Genomic DNA, 7,065 nt, shown 5'->3' on the forward strand with positions numbered 1-7,065 from the left:
GCAGTTTTAAGGATTGAGACAATCTTCCTTAAAGGACAGTAAATGTAACTGGACGTTGATCTCTTTCTCCATCTCTTACTGTCTTGCAGGTCCATGCTTTCCCCTCTCTATCAGGACCATGGGGGCTCGGTGGTGTGGCCTCACACTTTCTCGTGCTCCTCTTCCTCTCAGGCCCTCCATCGGGAGCTGTGCTACAACTCTCCTCGAATCAGTGGGAGCAGCGTCGGCCCAAACCCCACCTACTACCATGCTGTGTACGACATCAAGGTGGAGGAGTACAGCGAGCTGCCCTTCTCCGGCGGCGAAAGCGTGGACGGGGATCCCTTTGGCCAGGGCACCTCGCCCCTCGTCATCAGCAACAACGACCCGACGGTCCCACTCATCCGCCGGAGGGGCGGGACGGTGGATTACCGAGACGTCATCCTGGCCCACCAAGCACACAAGCTGCACAACACGCCGCAGGCCAAGAGGAAACAGTGGGAGTGAGTAATGTTCACCTTTTTTAAAAAAAAGTTATTTCACAGTAGTAGTGTGATTCATGTCGATGGTTACACAACGTATTGGTTCATCTGGTAACATAGAGTACTTTGCAAAAGTTTAAACCACCAGTAGCAACTTTATATTCCTTTTTTTAGAGTCAGATTTTTATGTAATCTTTTGAAGGTTTCATTTTTGAATCTTTTTTTTCTTAAATTTTCTTTGGACTCAAGCCATGGCAGGATTTGCCGATTTTAGCTTCTTCCCAGTCGGCCATGTTTGTTTACTCTGAACTCGCGTTTGGTCTCAAGGTTTTGCGAAGAATCAGGGAAAACCTTTAGCTGAAGAGTTGTATATGTAGGTCTTGACACAACTCTTGATTTGAAAACTCAGGCTACTTGGAGGCAACAAACAAGCAACAAGCGCTGTTTAGCAGAGATGCCAATTAGAAGCGTATGGTTTTTACTGCTGCCTCTTAAGGAGTGGAACAGCCGTGGTTTACACACCGCTTACTCAGACAACGAAGAGAATGAAAACCTTTAACTGATTTTTCCAGTTTTTGTATCTGAGAAATAGATCTCCTCATATGCTGTTCCTTTAAAACAAACTTTGTTGATTTTTTTTTTTCCTCTTCTGCCTGTGGTCTGATTCGTCATTTTCTCCAACGTCAGTGTGATTGGCGCCACCTTGAGACTGGAAGTATTAATATCCCGTTGGGTGTGTACGTTAATCAGTCATAAGACATAAAGAGTCCTCACAGATCTTAGTGAACAGGTAGAGATGAAAAAACTAGGTCATGCAGGCTTTGCAGTTTAACACTAGACCGAATTGTGCGGTATGAATTAGGCTTCATACACCAGGTGTTGCAGATTTTTTTTATTTGACACTTTTTCTGACAATTTTTCACATTACAAAAATCAGTCATTTTCTAAGAGGTGTGCATGCTTTCCAAATCAGCGGCTCCTTTCTGTTCTGAAACACCAGAAATGCAAAATGGCAAAAGCGGGAAATGGCATGAAGCAAAGTCAAAGAAATTACTGAACTGAACAAGACTGCAAACATTTCCTGTTTCCAAACCCAAACTCTGGAATAGCCCCTGAAAACCTGAAGGAATATAGTTTGAGAAAACTGTAAAAGATAAAAAAATAAATAAATCAGACACCATGGAAGTAAAACCTAACACCCCAACGGACGACTGAAGACTTTTGCACAGTGCTTGTTTTGCCGTTATTGTTGGAGCGGCTTCCAGTGTTACTGAATTGAATATGTGTGTTTTATCTGCTTGATGCTTATGTGTTTACAGTAGACGCACAGATTTATTCTTTACGTCTGCATCATGAGAGAAACTTACCCATCAGCCTCGGCTAGCTGTTGCTAAACCAATCTGTCGAGTATTTTCTATGTGGGCACAAAAACACATTATTGTTGTTCAATAATGTGTTGATACTAGAAAAAAAAAGCTTAATTTATTATATGAGTTTTGAAAACTATTGTCTGAGTTTGTTGTTAGGCAGAAATCCAAAGCTTGGAGTGTCTTTGTAGTATTATATCAAAGTTAGACGGTGTTGCTATAAGGTTAATATTAAAGAAAATATTTTTAATCCTTTTTATAATTTCAGTCAAAATTCATGTACAGTTCTTAAATGTCATTTCTTAANTTTTAATCCTTTTTATAATTTCAGTCAAAATTCATGTACAGTTCTTAAATGTCATTTCTTAATATTTTAATTTTTTTAACAAATGTATTAATTGTCAAAACTAATATTAAAAAATGTAACATTTTGTTTATTTAACAACCCACATTCTCCATAGTAAACGTAAATATTCCCTTTCAGTTGTGATTTATGGAGGTCCGACTGCAGGTTTTGTCTGCAGAGTCAAAATGATCTAAAAGTTCATTAATCATAAAACAGTAGTTATAGAAATAAGTAAATAAATACATAAATTAACTAAAGCGGCGATGTAAACAAGCAGAACGGTCAGTTCAGACCATCCGGCCGGTATCTGGGTTCATCCTCCCGCCTCAACCCAACAGAGGCCGACTCCGTCCATCACATGTCCTTGAGCCCGCCGAGCGTTGAGCTTTGTGACAGAGGTGACGGGCGGGGACAGAGAAAGACCTCTATACTCCCCTGCTTTTTCTTCTTCTTCTTCTTTTTTTTGGGGGGGTAACAAACCGTTGAGCAGAAAGACGGGCAGCCAGACAGCTGCTGACCAAGTTGGAGATCAGACCAGGTGTGTCAGCGAAGCCTGGGGGACGGATTTGACTTTAATCCAACACGGCAGGTTAAAACTCCACTTACCGTGTCATCCAGTAGATGGACAGATGGAAAGGTGGTCGATGGGCTTGACAGGTTTTAGCCTCCGGTCCACAGAATCCCACAGATTTTCAGTTCTCTCTCTCTCCATCCCACTTTTTCTTAATAAAGTCACATTCTGTGTGATTGTCAACTATAATGATCTCCACTAATGGCTGCAACCACTCAGCTGTCCTCTGCCTTCTTCCCTAATTGTGATTGAGAGCATGTTAGCTAACCCTGCTATATTAGCCGGCTTTTTTTTCCACTGAAACTGAAGAAGGTTGCGTAAAATTCTGGTTCCTATAAACATCTTGGCGAACCTCATGTTGGATCAACATCTGATACTCATATTTCTCTGAACAAAATGCTAAATGCTAATGCTAACCAAGTGAACGACAACGGCTCGATCAGAAACCATGTTTCCAAATCACACAGAGTTCCTGGCCTCGGTGTTTAATACCGGATGTGTACGCGCGGCAGTCTGTCTTTAGGTTTTTGTTAAGGAGGAAAAAAGGAAATGATCCCTCTCTCTTTCCGTCTGCAGCTCTGCCTTGTTGGCTGTCTTTCTGCTACGTTGCATTAGTGCCAGGGTTTGTCAGTTTGTTACACCGGCTTGACAATGCAGCTCCGCTGCCAGCTGCACTTTAGATTAGAGAGTGCACATCAGTCATTTTAATATTTACCCTCCCTCTGTTTCTCTCTTCTCACCTTTCTTTCACCCTTCAGCTGTCACGTCTTTCCTGTCCACTCTTTTCTTTGTTTTTGGTCATTTTGCTCTTGTCCTTCACATTTTTATGACTGTATTTCCTTTACCACTGTTGTATTATTTTGAATCATCCATGTTAGTTCTTACAAGTCATTGTTTCTGTCGTGGTTTAAGGCTCATGTTTTTGTTTTCTCTTGGTTTAAGTTTCTCCTCTCATACTTTGTTTTTTTAAAGGTGACTGTTTCCTCTTTTGTTTTGTAGATTTGTTTGAATATTACATTTTGGTTGGGTTCTTGTTTCTCTCCATTTGTCGCCTTTTTCAGTGCTAAAATCTTTAGCTCTTAGTTTTTCTGTCATTAACTAGTTTTGTATTTTATTATTATTTATATGCATCACTTTCTTTCGGCCTCCTGACTCTGGATTTTACATCTGGTCTGTGTTTTTCTTCTCTTACCTTTGCGTCGCTTTTATTTGTCTGCCCGTTTCTTGTATTTTTTTTTTGTTTCCTAAATTTGAGGACCAGAAGGTCACGGTGTTGCATTTCCATCGACCTTCAAAGTGAATAAATCGGAATTACGAAAATAAAATTGCTTAATGGAAACAGCGATTTTGAAACAAAACAAAACAAAAAAAAACTCATGTTTTTTGTACGTTTATGCGTTAGGATGAGGTGATTTTTTTCCCCCGGAGTATCGGAATCAGTGCATTTTGCAGATCTGCGGTGGAGACACTTTGCTTGCATTACGTGAGTCACACGATCAACAACCGGCTGTTACTACTGGTGGAAAAGACGACAACAGGAAGTGGTGGTACATAACGAGCAAACTCATTCATGTGTGATTTTAATTGTTTCTTAATTAATGGAAACACTGCAAATGCAAAATTATGGTTTTTTTTGTTGTTTTTTAATTTAGCGGAACATCAACAAAGTTTTGCGCACATTTGTAATGGAAACTCAGCTGATGCTGTTGTTCAACTTTGTTGTTTCCTGTTGACAAAATTAAATCATCTTAACTCAAATTACAATTAGTGACTAAAGGTCAATTCATCACTCATAGAACTCAAGACTCCTTTACTGATATTGCAGCTATCAAATGCTTCTAATATTGCTGGAAACCTTTTGCCACGTCACCGATTCTCCGTCATAACAAACCTGGAACTAATTGTTCTTCCAGTCAGAAGACGCATGTTTCTGACTGTAGCCATAAATCTGGCTGCGATATTAATATTTTCAGGCTTCGGTATAAATATTTACACACTTTTGCTATACTGCTGTCAGAAAATAACGTAGACTGTACTTCGTTCAACCACTTTTTTTAACGGAAAATCACTAAATGTATCAAAAAGAACATATTCTCCAAACTAACTATATATATATATATATATATATATATATATATATATATATATATATATATATATATATAATCTATTTCTCTTCATTACATTTTATTATAGATTAAGTCTTTTTATGGTAGTAAATGTTCTTCCAATTGCAACAAGGACATCTGTCTGAATCCCCCCAAAAAAGTTGAAACGCACAAAAAAAGCATATTTTTAAAATTCTAAATAACTAAGAAGGCCAATATTACAAATGTCAATGTTTATATTCAGCAAACTTTTAGATTTTGAGTTAAAATGTTTGAATGAAAAATAAAAGCCAAAAACAGAAATCTAAAGAAGCGAGTCAGTGGAAAGAACAATGTCGAAGCCGCTACATATTTATATCCACGTTTAGCGGAAGGAGCGATGGTCACCGGAGAGTTCCTCTCCTCGGCCGCCTTCGTTTCCTCTGCTCTTCGGCGAAAACTGAGACACCGTGTGGTTCATCCAAGGATCCAGAAGCTGGCACCAGTTAGGGTTCAGCTGGTTGGAGGAATGAAATGAACTCTGTTCAGCCAAAAATGAAAGGAGAGGCGCTGCCAAAGCAAGGGCTGCTGAATTAGAAATCTAGACACAAACACCAAACCTGACTGAGGAAGCAGATTACAGACGGGCAGAAATGACAGGAATCTGAAAGAGAGGCTCAGAGAGAAGGTGGTGGTTGATGTAAAGCATTTGTCTGATTGGATCCTGGTGTGGAAATGTTGGTGATTAAATTCAACCTAAAGGCTCAAAGGAGCACGCTCTGCAAAACTAAACATCAAATAACAAACTTAGGCAGAAGGCCCTCCAAACTTTTTTCACCATTTTGTCATTTGGCAACAATAAACCTGTATTTTATGATTTATTGGAGGAGAATAGTACAGCGCACATTCTATGAACATGCTTTGCAAGTAAAAATCCTGAAAGTGTGGCATGCCCAGGCCCCTAATTAAGCAAATCCAGAAGTCACTGAAAGAGTTTCTGCAGGATTTGATGAAGTTGGTAAGATATCTTTTAAAATTAAACAAATACTCAAAACAATGCTTTTTTTCTTTTTCTTCTTCTTCTTCTTCCTCTTTTTTTTTTTTTTTTTTTTGCTGAGTTCATTGCAAAAATAAACTCCAGGATGTAATTTATCTACAAAAAGAAATAAATTCATGAATTCCATGACAATGCATCAAGCGTTAGTCGTAAACAAAAACAACAGAATCTGGCTACATCTGCTGCGTTGGGAACTAAGACAAAACACTTTCTTAATAACTTTACCGGAACATCTTAATGCACTTTTAAAAATACTTTCTTCATATTTGCAAACAAGTAGCAGGTACATTATCACCTCCATTTGAACAAGTGCAAAAAAAAAAGTTGAATGAACAGTGATAAGTTATTTTCTTTGTTGTTTTTCTAAATCATAGGTAAATATGGCATTATTCTAATATATAAAAAGGTCTTATTTATTTTCCTTAGTAGATAAGGTTCATGTTATACAGATCAACACAAGAGGGCTCCCTATGTCCACCTTTGTGTCTTAGTGGTAATCAGTCAAATGTAGCCTGACACCTTTTATCAAACTCTGAATGTGTTCATTCATTTAAATTAGTTACTAAAATGAGTGGAAGTCAATGCAAAGTCCTAATATGGGTAGAAATACAGACGTGTGTGTGTGTGCGTGCGTGTTTGCATGTGTGTGTGTGTGTGTGTGCGCGCGCACACAAGGTGATGCAGGTCTAAATGCGTCATGCTGACACACAGACCAGTGTGACTGATGCAAGTGGGCTCGCTGCCCACATGATGGACAGGAATACAAAACCCCTCTCAGCGACGCGCCTCAGATGTCCGAACAAGGTGGACGGGGTCGGCGACGCGCTTCGTGTAAAAACGACGAGCTCAGACTTCAGAGTCTACAAGCGGCTGCTTCCAAAAGGTGTTTGTAATTAGATTTACAGTAACTTGTTCAAAGTCGAGGTAGAATACTTTTCTTAAATAAAAAAAAATAAATAATAATAATAACTTTTACAGTCCTATTTCGCTTTTGACAGTGTTTACTACCTTGTCAATACTATTTTAACCAGCTGTGTTTTTAGGTCACCGGTGCCTTCATGGACCCGTTGACTTGCATGTAACTGGTTTTGAGGCGACATTTAAGAGGTAATTAAAATATTGTTTAATTTATATTTAATTTCTTGTGTTTGGCTATTAAAAACAAAACCAGCTAAA

The 7,065-nt window shown here is 38.8% G+C and overlaps 1 long non-coding RNA gene across 1 annotated transcript; it reads right to left on the minus strand.

Moving 5' to 3' along the window:
* Positions 1 to 2,644: 2,644 nt before the first annotated feature.
* Positions 2,645 to 3,540, minus strand: LOC103153248 (uncharacterized). The gene is made up of 2 exons (XR_477777.2): positions 2,781 to 3,540; positions 2,645 to 2,684 (listed from the first exon to the last, which is right to left on the minus strand). It is a non-coding gene; the product is annotated as an uncharacterized LOC103153248 (long non-coding RNA).
* Positions 3,541 to 7,065: the final 3,525 nt, after the last annotated feature.

Source organism: Poecilia formosa, unplaced genomic scaffold, assembly GCF_000485575.1.
Source record: "Poecilia formosa unplaced genomic scaffold, Poecilia_formosa-5.1.2 Scaffold344, whole genome shotgun sequence".
NCBI lineage: Eukaryota > Metazoa > Chordata > Actinopteri > Cyprinodontiformes > Poeciliidae > Poecilia > Poecilia formosa.